This window comes from Euleptes europaea, chromosome 17 (genome assembly GCF_029931775.1).
Source record: "Euleptes europaea isolate rEulEur1 chromosome 17, rEulEur1.hap1, whole genome shotgun sequence".
In the NCBI taxonomy this organism is placed as follows: Eukaryota; Metazoa; Chordata; class Lepidosauria; order Squamata; family Sphaerodactylidae; genus Euleptes; species Euleptes europaea.
The window spans coordinates 46,491,853-46,511,373 of NC_079328.1; the positions used below are offsets into that span (position 1 = coordinate 46,491,853).

The 19,521-nt window shown below is 45.6% G+C and overlaps 1 protein-coding gene and 1 non-coding gene across 2 annotated transcripts in view; both read left to right on the plus strand.

The window, feature by feature from the left end:
* Positions 1 to 19,521, plus strand: part of CDH13 (cadherin 13) — a 638,997-nt gene that overhangs the window by 422,745 nt on the left and 196,731 nt on the right. The gene's annotated exons all lie outside the window — the stretch shown is intronic.
* TRNAG-GCC (transfer RNA glycine (anticodon GCC)) lies at positions 14,683 to 14,751 on the plus strand. Its single transcript has one exon. It is a non-coding gene; the product is annotated as a tRNA-Gly (tRNA).

Sequence of the window (19,521 nt, forward strand, 5' to 3'; positions counted from 1 at the left end):
GGTAGCTCAGCAAGGTCTTGTATACTTATAGGTAGTTAGGACCATAGAATTCCTGGTGATTCCTAGAGCTACCCAGAAGTGACAAGGGTAGCTCAGCAATCTCCAGAAACTCTAGGGTAATCTTACCAAAGAGTACCGTAGATCTCGCAATCACCAATGGCCAGTTGCTAAGAGCTACTTTGGTCAATCTAGGGTAACTCTAGGAATTGTCAGGAACTTTGTGGTTAGAAATTCCCATAAGTAGCTGAGGCCTTCTTTTTCGTTGTGATTTTTCTCCTGAGACTCTGTCCCCCGCAACCCTCCAGCCAGTTTCCAGGCAGATTAGGATGAGTGGCTGTCTCCGAGTTATTTTATGAGTTTCCTGACAGACTGGAGGTTTGAAGCCTAGTCTTCCCATGCACAAACGGGGCATTTTTATTTTTGTTAATGACCTATTTTGATAATTTTTTTGCCAAATGGCGACAGTGTCAGGTGGGGGTCCTCAACCTTTTTGAGCATGCGTGCACCTTTGGAATTCTGACACAGGGTGATTGGAGCAACCACACATGGGCTGCCACAGGAGGCGGAGCCAAGCAGGAGATGGTTGCCGCATAAGGTTGCCAACCTCCAGGTACTAGCTGGAGACCTCCTGCTATTACAACTGATCTCCAGCCAATGGAGATCAGATCACCTGGAGAAAATGACTGCCTTGGCAATTGGACTCTATGGCATTGGAGTCCCTCCCCTCCCCAAGCCCCACCCTCCTCAGGCTCTGCCCCCCAAAATCTCCAGGTATTTTCCAACCCCATGTTGGGGAAATCCGATGTTAGGGCAATTCTTATCTTTAGCTTGAGAAATTATATTGCTACATTCAAGAGCGAGGGAGAGAGGGATTAAATTAGGCATTTGAGGGAGGGACCTCTCACATCATTAGTGCAGCCCAAGTACACTTAACACATTATTAAGTAATTTCTTGGCTTTTTCCCCCACTCCAACCTCAATTACGGCTATTTCATGTGTGTTTTAGATGAGGGCATTGTACCAGCCTGAGACCAATTTTCATCCCAAGGCTGATTAGACATTTAGCTTCATTCTGCCTCTGAAATGTCTTCATTATTTTGTTTTTTGTGTGTGTATTTGCTGCCCTCTTCATACCCATATTGATTCGTGCAGATGGAAGGACCTTGCCTGATTTCAGCAACCTATTGCATGAATGATCACACCATCATATTGAGGCCTTTGGAGCTGATAAATAGCCCAGCTTACCATATACAGTTGCCAACCTCCAGGAGATCTCCAGCCGATGGAAGTCAGTTCACCTGGAGAAAATGGCCACTCGGCGATTGGACTCTATGGCATTGAAGTCCCTTCCCTCTCCAAACCCCACCACCCTCAGGCTCCGCCCCAAAAACCTCCCGCTGGTGGCGAAGAGGGACCTGGCAACCCTAAATCCATGCATACAGTGTGGCTGATTTCCTATTGATGAATCAGGGCATCACAGTTCAGTTCCTTTCCCTTTCTCCTCTCTGCTTCTTTGCCCTCCAACAGCACACTTAATGAAGTGGCAACCTTATTTTCATTTCCTGCAACACTCATAGTTTTAGAAAGACCAATAACCATCCGCACCGTATATTAGAGTTCAGGGGATTTGCGGTGCTGTATGATTTCTCTGTGCCTCTTGAACTGATCGCGTCAACAATGCTTCATTTGTCCCATTTGTTCCTAATGAGACAATGTGGCCCATCAAAGCCAAGCAAGAGGAAATAATTCCCGCTACCAGAACTGGTGCGGCCATTAAGGTTCAGTTTCAATGGTCCCCGAGTTAATTCGGTTTCACTTACATCTGCCTTTCCAGTCGTACTGTGTTTCCAGCCGTTTTCTGGGTCTCTTGAAGCAGTTCCAACCTGCTGACATCCATAACAAGCTTTTTAGCCTCCAAAATTGATGGCAATTGCTGATGACTTCCACCGTCTTCCTGGGTTGATAGGGGAGATCTTGGGGGGGGGGGCACTTTGGAAATACTGCAGAACAAGCAACGTTTTTTTTATTTTTAAGTGTCCTTGGGAAGAGATTCTTATTGGGCCCCTCTTAATTTGCAAGAGATGAAGTTTAGGGTTGCCTGTTCTGGACTGCGAAATTCCTGGAGATTTTGGGGTAGAGCCTGGGAAGGTTGGGGTTAGGGGACCTCAGTGTGGGATCAGTTTGCCATAGGATTGCCAACCTCCAGGTACTAGCCGGAGATCTCCTGCTATTACAACTGATCTCCAGCTGATGGTGATCCGTTAATGGACGCTTTGGCGATTAGACTCTATGACATTGAAGTCCCTCTCCAAACCCTGCCCTCCTCAGGCTTCGCCCCCAAAACCACCCGCCAGTAGAGAAGAGGGACCTGGCAACCCTAGTTTGCCAACCTCAGTTTGTCCTCAGTTTGGGGACCTCAGTGTTACAGATACCGTGGGCTGCCAGAAAAACAAATCAGTGGGTCCTAGATCAAATCAAGCCTGAACTGACCCTAGAAGCTAAAATGACTCAACTGAGGCTATCGTACTTTGGTCACATTATGAGAAGACAAGAGTCCCTGGAAAAGACAGTCATGCTAGAAGAAGAGGAAGAGCTGGTTTTTATATGCCGACTTTCTCTACCATTTAAGGGATACTCAAACCGGCTTACAATCACCTTCCCTTCCTTTCCCCACAACAGACACCCTGGGAGGTAGGTGGGGCTGAGAGAGCTCTAAGAGAGCTATAACTTGCCCAAGGTCACCTAGCTGGCTTCATGTGTAGGAGTGGGGAAACAAATCCAGTTCACCAGATTAGCATCCACCACTCATGTGGAGGATTGGGGAATCAAACCTGGTTATCCAGATTAGAGTCCACTGCTCCAAACCACCACTCTTAGCCACTACACCATGCTGGCTCTCTAGGAAAAGTGGAAGGCAGTAGGAATAGAGGAAGACCCAACAAGAGATGGATTGACTCTATAAAGGAAGCCACATCCTTCAGTTTGCGAGACCTGAGCAAGGCTGTTAAGGATAGGACTTTTTGGGGGACATTGATTCATAGAGTCATTGATTCATGAGTCAGAATCGATTTGATGGCACTTAACACACACACACACACAGTGTGGGATCATTCTCCGTTTTTGCACTCAGCCACATGCTGGTTAAACCTACAGTTGCCAACATTCACATAGGGCCTGGGGGTCTACCAGAATTACAATTGATCTCTAGTCTCCTCAGGCTCCACCTCAGATCTCCAGGAATTTCTTAAACCATAGTTGTCAACTAGGATCTCCAGCTCCGGATTGGGAAATAACTGGATATTTTAGGGGTGGGGGCTGAGGAGGGCGGGGTTTGGAGAGGGACTTCAGTGCCATAGAGTCCATTTGCCAAAGCGGATGTTTTCTCCAGGTGAACTGATCTCTGTTGTAATAGCAGGAGATCTCCAGCCACCTCCTGGAAGTTGGCAACCCTATTATCAACCCCAGCTTCTGAGCATGTTGAACATTTCCTTTCCAGTTTCCTGTGGGTCCGGGTCCAATAACCCAATTTGTAGCTTGGATGATCATTACCTGCCGCACAAGTATGTTATGGTTGTTTGTGAGTGAGATCAAGTCCCAAGGGTGGCGGCTGGCCTTCCTGGAAAATTGCAGATGGATTGTCTTTGAGCTCTCTTTTTTGTCTGTAGCTTCATTCCATTCCATATAAACAACATTTTAAGGTGCTAAAGAGTGGCATGGTCATAAATCTTCCCCTCTTAGGCGCTCACACTCGTTCTGTTACAAAAGCATAAACCTATTACTTACGATCTGAGCGACAGGCATCCAAGACGAAGCGTCCAAACATTCTCTGAAGTGCAGGCAAATGAGATTAACCTGCAGAATTTAGCTGAGGACCCGTGTAGCGGGCATCCTTTTTCTGGCAAAAGGGCTCTCTCCTAGAACTGTCTGACGAATGACTGCTATCAAATTTTGCAACCTTGTTGGTTCGAATGGAATACCCCCCAAACACACTTTTTTGGATATCACTTCTTAAATTATGTGACTGGAACCCTCTAAGTTGTGCATCTTCTTCTCACAAGACATGCATTTTTTTCCATTTTTTGCATTTATGAATCAGCATGATACATTATCCATACGTTGTATTTATAAGTGGTGTACCATGTGCATATAAAGCACCCTGCACCTGGCATTAAATGCATAAAAGTAACAAATGAGCCACTGACCTTAGTTGCAAAAATGGGCAGGTGGAAATTATTCATAGTTGTAAGATGTGGAAAGTGAATGTTTGGCTACCACTATCATCCCTTGTGCAGGAGCTATTGCTTGCACACACTCTGCTTACTTTATAGGGTTTCCAACTCTGGGTTAGGAATTTCCTGGATATTTGTGGGTAGAGCCTAGGGAGGGTGGAGTTTGGGGAGGGGAAGGACTTCAATGAAGTATAATACCATAGAGTCCACCTTCCAAAGCAGCTGTTTTCTCCAGGTGAACTGAACTCTGTCTCCTGGAGATCAATTGTAATCCCAGGAGATCTCCAGTCACAACCTGGAAGATGGCAACCCTATATTGTGTGGATTTGGAGGGCTGTGATGGGAAGCCCAGTGCTTTTGGGTACAAAATGGATGTTCAAGCAAGGGAAAAAGAGGAACAGTAATATTTTCAGACGGCTCTGAGTCAGGGAAGTCTATCCCAACGTTGGCATCCTGGTAGATAGGGCCACCCTACATCAAGAGCTGTAAGGCTTCATGAGTGATCAGTTATTAATAACAAGTCCAGTTGAGAGGTGATGTGATAACCATCTTCAAGTACTTGAAGGGTTGTCATATAGAGGATGGTGCGGAGTTGTTTTCTGTTGCCCCAGAAGGTCGGAACTGAACCAACAGGTTGAAATTAAATCAAAAGAGCTTTCGGCTAAACATTAGGAAGAATTTTCTGACAGAGCGGTTCCTCAGTGGAACAGGCTTCCTTGGGAGGTGGTGGGCTCTCCTTCTTAGGACGTTTTTAAGCAGAGGCTAGATGGCCATCTGTCAGTAACACTGATTCTGTCAACTTTGGGAGATCATGAGAGGGAGGGCAGGAAGAGTAGCATCAGTGTTTGGCTCTCGTGACCCTTTCTTACATACCTAGAGTAATGCCGATCGCCAGTTTGGGGTCCAGAAGCAATTTTCCTCCAGGCCAGATTGGCCAGGGATCCTGGAGGGTTTGGGGAGGCATCTTCTGTGCATGGAGTAGGGGTCACTGGGGGTGTGGAGGAGGAAGGCAGTTGTGAATTTCCTGCATTGTGCAGGGGGTTGGACTAGATGACCCTGGTGGTCCCTTCCAACTCTATGATTCTATGATGGTTACACTATTGTGGGTATCTTCATTTATGGGGATGGGTGGGCAAATGCAATATAAGCAGCCCATCCTTACTCAGGCATAAGGATAGCAGAGGTGTTGTATGGGTGAAGTGCTCACCACCTGCATTTGTGAAGGACCGGGCACTTTAGATGTCTTCACATTGCTGCAGCCGAAAGGACTGGTTGCTGCAAAACTCATATCAAAAGCAGAATATTTGACATCAAGGTTCTGCTCTTCAAGGTAAAAGCAAAACAGAAAGGAAGGCGATGCTGTCCTTGGAAGGCAAGGAAATATCTAGCAAGCCAAGAGGATCAGTCAAGACTTTCATCACTGACGATGGCCCAGTGTCAAAGGGGAGGGGTGGCCACCTTTAGTTTCCATGTATCTGGCTTGTCCACTTATATATAGGGTTGCCAACCTCCAGGTACTAGCTGGAGATCTCCCACTATTACAACTGATCTCCAGCTGATAGAGATCAGTTCACCTGGAGAAAATGGCCACTTTGGTAATTAGACTCTCTGGTATTGAAGCCCCTCCCCTCCACAGGCTCCGCCCCAAAAATCTCCCGCCGGTGGCGAAGAAGGACCTAGCAACCCTACTTATATAGCAGAATGTTTGGGTGGGTAAGAGGGTTGCACAGGTAAGAATAAATGAACTCTCTCTTTCCTTTTCTTCCTGTGGTCCATTAGTCCTAAAACCATTACTTTCCCCTGGCTCCAAAAGAATAGGCAAACCTCTCTGGGAAGGGACCTTTGACTCTCATAAGTAGAGTTGCCTGCTCCAGGTTGGGAAATATGTGGAGATATTGGGGGAGGAGCCTGAGGAGGATGGGGTTTGGGGAAAGAAGGGACTTCAGTGGGGTATAATGCCATAGAGTCCACCTTCCAAAGCGGCCATTTTCTCCAGGTGAACTGGTCTCTACCACCTGGAGATCAGCTGTAATAGCAGGGGATCTCCAGCCACTGCCTGGAGGTTGGCAACCTTACTCGAAAGTATACCCCAAACATCTTGCTGGTCTCTAAGGTGCTAGTGGATTCAAATTGAACTGTTCCGCTGCAGACCAACATGGCTACCCTCTGAAAGTCTCCAGGAAGGGCATTCATGGCCTGGGTCCCACCAGACTGAAAACAAAAGGTCCACCTCTGTTGGCCACTCTATCTTAGGGTGTCCATTGGTGACCTGCAGAGCAATGCTGGAGATGCAAATCTTGTCTGGAGGAAGAAGGTAAAAAATTGGGAGGGGGGTGAATTGTGGTTGTGGAGAAGTTGTGCATGAAATAGGGTTGCCAGGTTCCTCTTCACCAAAGGCGGGACGTTTTTGAGGCGGAGCCTGAGGAGGGCAGGGTTGGGGGAGGGGAGGGACTTCAATGCCATAGAGTCCAATTGTCAAAGCGGCCATTGTCTCCAGGTGAACTGACCTCTATCGGCTGGAGATCTGTTGTAATAGCAGGAGATCTCCAGCTGGTACCTGGAGGTTGGCAACCCTAGCATGAAATCATATGCCCTCTGATCACTTAACCAGTGTGTTGTTGTGAATTCCTTTCTTCGTTTGCTGTAAATACATTCACACGTTGGCAAAGTTGGGAAAATTAGTTGCCGTAGTTGGATATATTCCCCCCACAGAATAGAGAGATAATTTCTATCACTACGGTGGTTGCTAAGGACAATATCATGCACACTTGAACAGCCAGAATATGCTCTCTCTCTCTCTCTCTCTCTCTCTCTCTCTCTCTCTCTCTCTCTCTCTCACCCCTTCTGGGAGAAACAGCATGAAAAAGTCACAGAGCCACATTATTATTTCTCTTTTTCTTACAAAGAAAAAAAAAAAAGCCTTGCTGGGAAATTGCTCCGATTTAGCTTAACAATCTTCTGTCTTTGTGGCAGTCATATATATATCATCCACCAATATTGTTGCCAGTCTGTTTTATATTATCACAATTGCGAGGGGAAATGATATTTTCCTCTTTTTTTCTGTTCGGTAATTATTGTGTAGCTTTCAGCAAGACCAGGGATTCTTTTCTTCCCTCCTTATACTCCTAATTGCCTTTCAGTAAAATATAACAGTATAGTTGCTGAATTAACATTGAATATTTCTTAGAATGGTTTAGGTTTGGGGCTCACTTTTTATTCTTTTCAGTTTGAGAAGAGCATAGGCAGAAAAATGGTTGGAATCAGATTTTGCAGATAAAATTAGGAGATACTTGGGGACAAGCGATGGGGGTGAACCACCCTCTTAATGCCATAATTCTGAGCTCCCTTCTGTGTAGTCATTCCTCCTTCCAAGAGAACTCTGGGAATTGTGGTTTTGTAAGGGACTAGGGTCTTCTTCTAAATAATTTTAGCACCTCCCCAAACTACGTTTTCCTGGCTCCTTCATGAGATCCACGATATTTAAAGTGGTATATAACTATGTGTTAGTGTTAAACACACATGAACACTTGAAGCTGCCTTCAACTGAATCAGACCCTTGGTCCATCAAGGTCAGTATTGTCTACTTTGACTGGCAGTGGCTCTCCAGGGTCTCTGGCAGAGGTCTTTCACATCACCTACTGCCTTGTCTTTTCAACTGGAGATGCCGGGGATTGAACATGAGACCTTCTACATTCCAAGCAGAGGCTCTACCACTGAGCACACTCTGAATGTTATGCCAGCCCGGTCCAGAAAGAATTATTTTAACTACACTCCTTGGATATGTTGTTATACATTTCTAAATATAGTTTAGCAACACCCACTTGGATTCCATGATACCTGGGCTGACACTAAATGATTACATTTGTATTTGAAATTGTATGTGTGGAAAATATGTTGTATTAGACCTCTGAGGAATCCCTCTTCGCCACCGGTGGGAGGTTTTGGGGACAGAGCCTGAGGAGGGCGTGGTTTGGGGAGGGGAGGGATTTCAATGCCATAGAGTCCAATTGCCAAAGCGGCCATTTTCTCCAGGGGAACGAATCTCTGTTGGCTGGAGGTAAGAATGAGCTCAGGCTGGAAGATGCATTGAATGGTAGTGGGTGATGCCTAGCTTCTTGGTAGATAAGCAGTGGCAGATATAAAGGAAGTAGTGGCTGTGGTAGATACATATGTGTGAGTGAGAAGAGGGTTTGGTTCTTCATCGCTCACTCTCATCTTAAATTCCCTCTGGCAAAATGAATTGCTGTCCAGAACGGTAGACCACTTAATTCCAGGCATCTCATGAAATGGAGATGATCTCCAAGGAGGGGCAAGAATCAAAGAACAGCTAATGCACATTAAACACTGATTGTGCATAGCTAGGGGAATACTTGGAAATTTTGGGGGTGGAGCCTAAGGAGGACAGAGTTTGGGGAGGGGAGGGACTTCAGCAGACTGTAATGCCATAGAGTCCACCTTCCAAAGTGGCCATTTCCTCCAGGTGAACTGAATTCTGTGGCCTGGAGACCAGTTACCGGTATAATCCCAGGAGATCTCCAGCTACCCCCTGGAGGTTGGCAACCGTATACATAGCTAACCATATTTCTGCAAAGTATATCTTTGAAGAAAAGGCTAAAAATGAATAAAGCCAAACAAAGTCTTGCATACAGGACATGTGTTCTCCCCACCCCAAAATGGAGAGTTCTGTAGTATAATAAATGATCCAAATGCCTGAATAACTTCATTTGACTTTGACTCATACAGCCAGAATGCACCCCAGTTGCTTTCCCAAGGTCTGAAAGATTTAAACCGTAATTTTTCAAATCTGACACATAATCCATAGATATAAATCATGGTGGCTTACTATTAGATCACGGACTGTCACAGGCATTTCTTGGTTGGTAAACAGACATGAAATAATAATGTTTAAAAGTCTATCAAAAGCAATGAGCTTATTTTTGGGACGCTCGTCCTCTCCTTAATAAATGTACAAAATAAGGAGGCAAGAGTTTGAAGGGAGAGGGGGATTATTGTCTTCTCTTATGGCAGAACATCCGCAACGGGAGGAAGATGTATTAATGCAGGCTCCTTTAATTCCTAAGACCCATCGAAATACTGAGGATGGGAACGAAATGTCTCCAGCATGCTTCTCAGATTCTTGAGCAATGAATTTCAGCTGCTCAGCTGACTAGTTTGGAGTCTTACAGTTCAGATTCTCAGACAGTTAGCTTTCAAATAAGCCAGTGGAGAAGGGAACTAATAAATCACAAGACCGTATAATGCCCAAAGCAAAAGATGTCTTTTCTTGCTTCCCCCCCCCCCCCCGCCCCGTATCAGGCTGAAGCCTGTGTGTGCATGAAGAAGTCTCTTCACACGGTTATGGATTTGATCCCGAAATATGATACATCATTTACCAGAGGATTGCATTTTCCACAGTCGTGTTTGATGCATAGAAGCAAATGTATAAGGAGACACAATAAAGGGGAAGCGAAATAGTGAGGAGCGGCATAAATCGTTTAAATGCAACAGAATTTTAAGGATGAGGGGAAATTCTCCCTGCATAATGTATATGCTTAGGGAGAGGCGAGGAATATATATTTTGCAAGTCAAAGTAAGTCGAATGGAACAGCGTCATCTGGAGAGCCTTATTGCATCAAACATATGGCTGCAAATTCGGGGTGTCACAGATCTCTAATTAGCCAGACGTCTTTGTGGCAAGAAGACACCTTGCATCTAATCACCAGGTATCTCACTAGAAAGCACTCTAAAAGCTCCATAGGGAAGCAATTTCCTGATTGACAGGCGTCCCTGTCTTTGTCAGATGCCACCTGAACCCTTGGTATTCCCAGCTTAGCTAGACGGTTTTGTATGCTGACGTGATGGGTGGGAGAGACAGCAGCTCTTGCGCAGTGCTGGCATGTTAATTCGGAGCCAAATATATGTTCCTGAACATATCCAGCGTAGGACAGCCTGTGTCATGTAGTGGTTAAGAGTGGTGGTTTGGAGCGGTGGACTCTGATCTGGAGAACCGGGTTCGATCCCCCACTCCTCCACATGAGCGGTGGAGGCTAATCTGGTGAACTGGCTTTGTTTCCCCACTCCTCCACATGAAGCCAGCTGGGTGACCTTGGGCTAGTCACAGCTCTCTCAGGCTCACCTACCTCACAGGGTGTCTGTTGTGAGGAGGAGAAGGGAAGGTGATTGTAAGCTGGTTTGATTTTTCCTTAAGTGCCAGAGGAAGTTGGCATATAAAAACCAACTCTCCTTCATCATCTTCATCACCTATTCAGGGTTGAGCGAGGCTCTTATCCACATTTCTCACATAAAGCTGACTTAAACTGGATCGCACCCTTGGTGCATCAAAGTCAGTATTGTCTACTCAGGCTGGTAGTGGCTCTTCAGGGTAGGGTGTCCTAACTGGAGATCTGCTATTAAAACTGATCTCCAGCCAATAGAGGTCAGTTCACCTGGAGAAAGTGGCCGCTTTGGCCATTGGACTCTATGGCATTGAAGTCCCTCCCCAAACCCAACCCTCCTCAGGCTCTGCCCCCAAAACCTCCCGCTGGTTGGTGAAGAGGGACCTGGCAACCCTAAGTAGGATCCAAGCCAAGATGGTGAGATGACTGTCAGGGTCAGGAAATCAGCCACTTCTTTCGGGCCAAATGTATGTTTTTTTTTTTGGTAACATTTCTGCTTCACCTGTCTATTTAAATATATATATATATATGTATGCATGTATATATATACATGTGAGCTTACAAGATAAAAATAAACCAGTAATGTAAATAACAATTAATTAAACCAAAATATTTAAAAAATCACAAACAAAGGAAACAAACAGTCAAATTCCATTCCACTGTGCTAAAACAAACATACAATTAACAGCATCTAAATAGTCAACTTTCAGGAAATGGTATTTTATTCTCCTACTCCTCCTGAGACTACCAGAGGAACGGAACTGATCTCTGGATAGTGGGGTTGCCAACTCTGGCTTGGAATATTCCAGGAGGAGGAGGAGGAGGAGGAGAAGAAGAAGAAGAAGAAGAGGAGGAAGAGGAGGAGGAGGAGGAGTTGATTTATATATGGTGACTTTGTCTACCATTTAAGGAAGAATCAAACTAGCTAACAATTCCCTTCCCTTCCCCTCCCCACAACAGACACCCTGTGAGGTAGGTGGGGCTGAGAGAGCTGTGACTAGCCCAAGGTCACCCAGCAGGCTTCATGTGTAGGAGTTGGGAAACCAACCCGGTTCACTGGATTAGCCTCAGCCACTCATGTGGAGGAGTGGGGAATCAAACCCAGTTCTCCAGATTAGAGCCCACCACTCCAAACCAGTGCTCTTAACCACTACACCACACTGTGGCAGAGCTTGGGGAAGGCAGAGTTTGGGGAGAGGAGAGTTCAGCAGGAATGTGATGCCATCAGAGACCACTCACTGAAGCTTGGGCAAACTCCAGACCTCACCTGGAGGTTGGGAAGTCTTCTGGATTGCCATTAATGGGAGTGCTACTTGAGTCTCCAAGGGGAGGGAGGGCTCGAGCTCGGGGCAACTACAGCAAAGACCCTTTACTGCATGCCCATTGGCTCCATGTTGGGGACCCCTGCCCCTATGCCCCCCCAAAAACAACTACATTTAGTTGATTTTAAAAATCACCTGCAACCAATCAATAAGTGCCTTATTTTAGTTGAGAAAGCCCTGTTCTGTACAACATGAGATCACCAGCCGCATCTTTAATCCCCAGCTCATAAATTCTCTGAAGACACACTTGAGAGGAAGGGCATCTTGGCCATCTTCTGGGCATGCAGTAGGGGTCACTGGGTGTGTGGGGTGGAGGTCGTTGTGAATTTCCTGCATTGTGCAGGGGGTTGGACCGGATGACCCTGGTGGTCCCTTCCAACTCTATGATTCTATGATAAAAGTTCTATGATTCTATGACTTATCGCCCTCTGGGTTACAATATTATTTACCGCCATCCATTTTTCTCATATATACAGCACATTATAATTTGGGGGAAGGAGGGTGGTGGTTGATGAATTTATGAATTCCTAAATATTTCATGACTTCATCTTCTCACGTCTTGCAGTTCCTCATTTGAGTGGCATCCTTAATTGGCTGAGTGCTAATCTTCCATTATTAAATTTGGCATCAAAGCAAAGTAGGTCTCCCTGCACAGTTGCTTGACTGTCAGAAACTCCCACCCCGGAGTTTGCCTCTTCCAGTGTCGAAGGGGTGGGTTGGGGAATCAGGAGAAGTCCGCATTCAAGTTTAAAAACGGCAACGTGAGCGCCTTCGAGTCTCCATCCTCTTAGAATCAGCCTGGCATTTCTTGGATCACTGGTGTAATATTTGACTACAATTTATTATCTCATCCCAATATTGATTTTGGAGTCAAATCCTGTTAATTCGATCTACTAAAACATCAGAAAAAAATCTAAGAGCCACAGATGACTAGAACTTGTTGTGACTCTTTTATGGGTGAAAGATTGCATACACAACTTTATTGATTTCTACAAAAGTAATCCTCTCCAAATTAATGCAGATGATTAAAATCCACGATGCCCTTTTCATGGCTGCCTAGAGCACCATTTCCCCCCTATAGGGAACTCCATGATATAGGCGATTAACCTGAATTTTTCTCCTTCCATTTCATCCAATTATCAGCCCAATCAGAAATCTACATGTCGAGTACTTCTCTGCCATCTTTCCCATTTGAGAGCCCACGTGGTGTAGTGGTTAAGCGCATTGGTTTGGAGCGGTGGACTCTGATCTGGAGAACCGGGTTTGATTCCCCACTCCTCCACATGAGTGGCGGAGGCTAATCTGGTGAACTGGATTGGTTTCCCCACTCCTACACACGAAGCTGGCTGGGTGACCTTGGGCCAATAACAGCTCTTTCAGAGCTCTCTCAGCCACACCTACCTGACAAGGAGTCTGTTGTGGGGAGAGGAAGGAGATTGTAAACTGGTTTGATTCTCCCTAAAGTGGTAGAGGAAGTCAGCATATAAAAACCAACTCTTCCTCTTCTCCTACATTGCTGCCTTCCCTCCCCCTGTTTCACTTAGAAGACAGAAAAAAATCCTGATGTCTACAAGCAAGAGGCTAAAGCTTCCATTTGTTGTTGTCCCTTGGGGAGGGGCTGTGGCTCAGTGGTAGAGCATCTGCTTAGCATGCAGAAGGTCCCAGGTTCATTCCCCAGCATCTCCAGTTAAAGAGACTAGGGAAGTAGGTGATGGGAAAGACCTCTAACTGAGACCCTGGAGAGCTGCTGCTGGTCTGAGTAGACAATACTGACTTTGATGGACTAAAGGTCTGATTCAATATAAGACAGCTTCATGTGTTCATGTATTCAAAGGGTTTCTACCTCTGAACATGGAAGCTCCATTCCGTAATCTCATAACCTGCACTGATCTTCCATGAATTTGTCTATTCCCTGTCTAAAGTCAATTAAACTAGTGGCTTATACAAATATGAGTGTGAGTGTGTGTGTAGGGGGGTTGTTATGTCTTCCCCCTAGAATTACTTCCCTTATCTAAATGGATCCCTAAATGGTATCCCTCCCAAGCTGCCATTTCCCACAACAGGGAAACCATGCAAGTATCCATACATTGTCCCCAATGGGACAAACAGTAACTTTAACAGAAGGAGGGAAATTATACATAGGGTAATTAAAGCAGGTAGTTAAATGTTGTCCAATAGCGATCAAAGTATGCTTTGCAAGGTTGAGTATAGGTAATAGTTCCAAACCCTAAAGTGTTACAATCACTGTTTTATTTCTGATACAGTTAAATATCTACGGTTTTCATCTCATATCTATGTATTGTTGTTTTATTGGCATACGATCTGATCTGCAGGGGGGAAGAGTTTTTTTTAAAAAAGCTTCCCCATTTCCTAATGTCATACCCCCCACCCCACCTCGTTTGCCACTGCCCCGGACACTCAGTTGCTACGGAAAGAAACATTGAAGAAGCGGGAGATCAGATGGCAGGTATCTGATGTCTTGGCCAGTCGGGCCCTCTGTTCCCGAGGCAACATTTCAAGGGGAGGGGGAGGGCTGACAAACATGAAATAAAAAAAGTAAAGTTCAAAGAACTACGTTGAGAATGATGAAAAAAAAGCTTATACCGAAAGCCCTATGAGAGTGAGGAAACTGCGTACGATTGACCTAGATTCGAGGTCCTGGAGTTAAAAGCAAAGATTAAAAGGGAGACATCTTGAAAGTTTTCACTTTTTTAACATCAAGAAGAAGAAGTGTAATAATCATTCTTCCTTCCAAGGAAGAAGATTGAGGAGGTTTCAACTCCCCACCCCAGCCTTGAGGTCCTTAAAGAACCAGTAAGACAATTGTAGAATTGGAAAGGACCACCAGGGTCATCTAGTCCAACCCCCTACACATGTAACCTGGGTCTCTGCTGAATAAATACATCCATCCACGAACCTGGGAAGCTGCCTTCTTCCAGGTCCAAATGGGGAGGGGCTGTGGCTCAGTGGTAGAGCATCTGCTTGCCATGCAGAAGGTCCCAGGTTCAATCCCCGGCATCACCAGTTAAAGGCAAGTAGGTGATGTGAAAGACCTCCACCTGAGACCCTGGAGAGCCGCTGCAAGTCTGAGTAGACAATACTGACTTGGATGGACCGAGGGTCTGATTCAGTTGAAGGCAGCTTCATGTGTTCATGTATAGTCCTCATGTGCCTGCTCAAACCGGCAGTGGCTTCAGGCTCAGAAAAGTCTTTCCCCACTGGCCTGAGATAGGTTCACAGGAGATGCTGAGTACTGAACCTAGGACCTTCTGCACACATGACATCCTTGGCACCTGTATTACACATGTGGGAAACCTAGTTTATCTCTACGATACACAGTCTCCTGCTTCAGGACTCTGGTTGGTCTTGCAGGTAGGCTTGCCAACGACGGGTTGGGAAATCCTTAGAGATTTGGAGGTGGATCCTTGGGAGGGAGAGGAACTTCAGTAAGGTACAATGCCTGAGTCTCCCCTCCGAACCTGGTCTTTTAACAGTCAGCATGGCATAGTGGTTAACAGCGGCAGACTCTAATCTGGAGAACTGGGTTTGATTCCTCACTCGTCCACATGAGCAGCGGACTCTAATCTAGTGAACCAGGTTGGTTTCCCCACTCCTTCACATGAAGCCTGCTGGGTGACCTTGGGCTAGTCACAGCTCTCTTAGAGCTCTCTCAGCCCCACCTACCTCATAAGAGGGGGAAGGTGATTGTAAGCCACTTGGAGATTTCTTAAAAGGTAGAGAAAAAGCGGGGTATAAAAACCAACTCTTCTTCTTTTCTTCAGGGGAACTGATCTATGTATTCTGGAGATCAGTTGTAATTCTAAGAGATCTCCAGACCCCACGTGAAGGTTGGCAACCTTACTTGTAGGTCCTTTTCCAAAGCTGCTGACATTCTTCAAGTCTATGAGAACCATGTTCCTCCTCTTTCCAAAAGTTCCATGTTAAGCAATGCAAAGCCCAGGCATCTGTCACACAAGCTCTTCTGATTTGAATTGGCTCGAGCCCACATCAAAATTCACACAATTCTTTTTTTCTCCCCAAAAAAACATTAACGGCAGCAGCTGATAGAGCTTGAAAAGCAGTTTTTCTCAGCTGCAAGGCTAAGGGTTTGTTTGGATGGGGAAATCTGCATACTGATATCTTGGTCCACAAGTATCCTTAATGGATTTTTTATTTTGGAGCCAATGACGATTCAATCTCGGTAAATACTTCAGCTGTTTCAAGAATGTGACACACACGCGATGCCTGCAGAATAACGCTTTCAAACCGGGTCCTTGAAATTGCAGGATTCGAAATGAATATTTAAAAAGTGGGAAATGTGGCGAAATGATACAATCAGGCTCATATTTGTGTGTGGGCGGGGTAGATAGATTATTGAGAGAAGCTGCTTTTAAAACCTCTACGAAAGGAAGAAGCAGAATGTGAGTGTATGGAAGCCTTTGTTCCAATCAGGCTCTGATCCCAGATGGATGATGCATTGACAAAAAAGGGAAATAAGGCAGAGTAAGCCCTGACCTAGATGACCCAGGCTAACCTCATCTTGTCAGATCTCAGAAGATAAGCAGGGTCAGCCCTGGTTGGTACTTGAATGGAAGACCACGAAGGAAGTCATAAGAACCTAAGAAAGGCCATGCTGGATCAGACCAAGGCCCATCAAGTCCAGCAGTCTGTTCACACAGTGGCCAACCTGGTGCCTCTAGGAAGCCCACAAACAACACAACTGCAGCAGCACCGTCCTGCCTGTGTTCCAAAGCATCTAATATATTAGGCATGCTCCTCTGATCCTGGAGAGAATAGTATCCAATTTTACTAGTAGCCATAGATATCCCTATCCTCCATAAGAACATAAGAAAAGTCCTGCTGCATCAGACCTGGTTAACAAATACATAATAAATAAAAATCACATTTTAAAACCATTAAAAACTAGTCAAAACTATCAACAACATCATTAAAAACAGAGCTAAAATACACACAAAGACCTAAAAACAACAATTGAAATGCCGGGCAGGAAGGAGGCAGGAAGAAAATGTGACTTTTCTCCTGTCAAAGTTGGAATAGAAATGAGACAGGTGACTGTTGACCAAACAATGCAATTACAAACGAGGGGGGGGGGTTCTCAAAGTAATCCAAATAATTGAGTGTGTTAAGTGCTGTCAAGTCGCTTCCGACTCATGGCGACCCTATGAATCAATGTCCTCCAAACGTCCTATCCTTAACAGCCTTGCTCAGGTCTTGCCGGTTGAGGGCCGTGGCTTCCTTTATAGATAGGGTTGCCAGGTCCTACCTCTCCTCCGGAGGGAGGCTTTTAAAGCACTTCTCGGGATCGTGCAACGCGTGGATGCACTGACGCGCATGCACGTCACTTCCAGTTTTAAACCGGTTGTAAACCAGAAGTGACCTGCAGGGGCATGTATGGTTTGTGTGTTTGTGTGTGTATTTAATTGCAATGACCAGAAACTGGCTTGGTCAGTGAGAAAGTAGGGGGAAGATAGAGAAATGATAATAGAAAGGGAGTGGAAATCCCTACTTATTTGGATATGGAATGAAAGGTACAGTGGGAGCTTAGCTTGAATACATTTCTTTCTGTAAGCTCGATGCTTAGCCGTTCTAGACTATAAAGTTTGCATCTGCATTTAAACAGCCTGTAAATGTCTGAAAGCAAATTTGAATTACGGCCAGCAATTCCTGCCTGCTTTGGGGGAGCGGCGTAGCAAATCCGGCTATAAGTCTGGAATCCCTCTGATGGAATAGGTTAACTATGAAATGGGCTTAAGATAGAAAGCTGCCAAGTGGAGTGGTCAGGCAAGACGGAGATGAAAAAGATTATCATCTTGGCGTGGGACGGATTCTGCTCACTCGAGAATGCCAAGTGGGGTGGGAAAGCTTCCAGACAGCACTCCACACAAGTGACTAGATGTAGGGCAGATTAGAGTACCATGTGAGCAAACAAAGCCAAACAATTGGTCCCATCTATCCCGGTAATATCCTGCTGTTATTGGCAGGAGCTCTCCAATGCTTTATTTATTTATTTGTAATTTTATTTTATTTTAAACTGTATGTCAAATTAAGGCCAAGAGAGACATTTCCCAACCTTGTCACCCCCAATCCCTTTCCCTGGAGACACCAGGAATTGAATTTAGGACGTTCTGCATGCAACCTAGGACCTTCTACTATGGCATGAATTATCTTGATCTTGTTCGGCAGTGACACATCCTTACACTTAAGGATCCTTTCTAGCTCCTTCATGGCTTCCCTTCTCAGTGTCAATCTTCTTCTGATTTCTTGGTTGGAGGCTCCCTTTTGGTTGACGGAGCCAAGGAATAGAAACTCTTGCACCATTTCCATTTCTTCATTGTCCACCTTAAAGTTGCGTAATTCCCCAGTAGTCATTACTTTTGTCTTTGTGATGTTCAGCTGCCATCCTGCTTTGGTACTCTCTGCTTTAACATTCATCAGGAGTCATTTCAAGTCTTCATTATTTTCTGCTGGGAAGATGGATGCTACTTAATGATTATAGTATCTGTGGCTCAGAGCGGTAAGCTGCAGTACTGCAGTCAAAAGCTCTGCTCATGACCTGAGTCCGATCCCAATGGAAGTCAGTTTCAGGTAGCTGGCTCAAGGTTGACTCAGCCTTCTATCCTTCCAAGGTTGGTAAAATTGGTACCCAGCTTCCTGGGGGTAAAGTGTAGGAGACTGGGGAAGGCAATGGCAAACCACCCCATAAACATAGTCTGTCTAGTAAACGTCAGGATGTGACATCACCCCATGGGTCAGTAATGACCTGGTGCTTGCACAGGGAACTACCTTTACCTTTTTAATCAGTCAGAATAGTAGATAACTGTTCATTTTCTTTTTAACAAAATGTTTGCAGGCAATATCCTCCAGAAATTCAATTAATACCTTTGTTTTTTTAAGAAAAGGAAGAGGTTTTTTTATATGCCAACTTTCTCTACCACTTAAGGCACTCTCAAACCAGCTTATAATCACCTTCCTTCCCCTCCCCACACCCTTTGAGGTAGGTGGTGCTGAGAGAGCTCTTAATAGAGCTGTGACTTGCCCAAGGTCACCCAGCTGACTTAATGTGTAGAAGTGGGGAAACCAACCCCGTTCACCTGATTAGCCTCCGCCGCTCATGTGGAGGAGTGGGGAATCAAACCCGGTTCTCCAGATCAGAGTCCACTTCTCCAAACCACCGTTCTTAACCACTACACCACGCTGGCTTAAGCAGCAGAATGAGGTGAAATGAATGGAGTTCTCTTGTTTTCTTTGACTTGGCAGTGATCTCTGTATTTTCGGGGCACCATGAGTAGGGTTGCCAATTGTCCGGTGTTGGCAGGTAAACTACCGCCATCCACCGGGCTGCCCGCCGGCGGGTCGGCGGGCACTGCAGGCTAACACACGGGGATGCTGCACACGCGTCACTTTTGGGTCACTTTTTGGAAACCATAGCGTTTTGGCCGGGATTGCTATAGCACCCCCGTCACCTCCGGGTTAAACCAGAAGTGACGTATGCGCTAAGGCCACGGCCCTGCAAAGCTCCCTTCTAGTCACACAACCTGATTCCGGCACATTCCATATCTCACCGCCTGTCCCTCCTGAAGCACCTCTTCAAGTCGGCTTTTAACATAATCTTGTGCTCAGCCTATCTCCCTGTAAAATGGACAAGAGCAGACATAACTCATTTCCGAGTAACCTTAGCCCATGAATAATTTCTCCTACCTAAGCACCTATAAAGTTCCCTGGGGTGGAGAGGGGGAAACTGGCGAGGTTGAGCTGTGGAATTGCTGCAGTTTG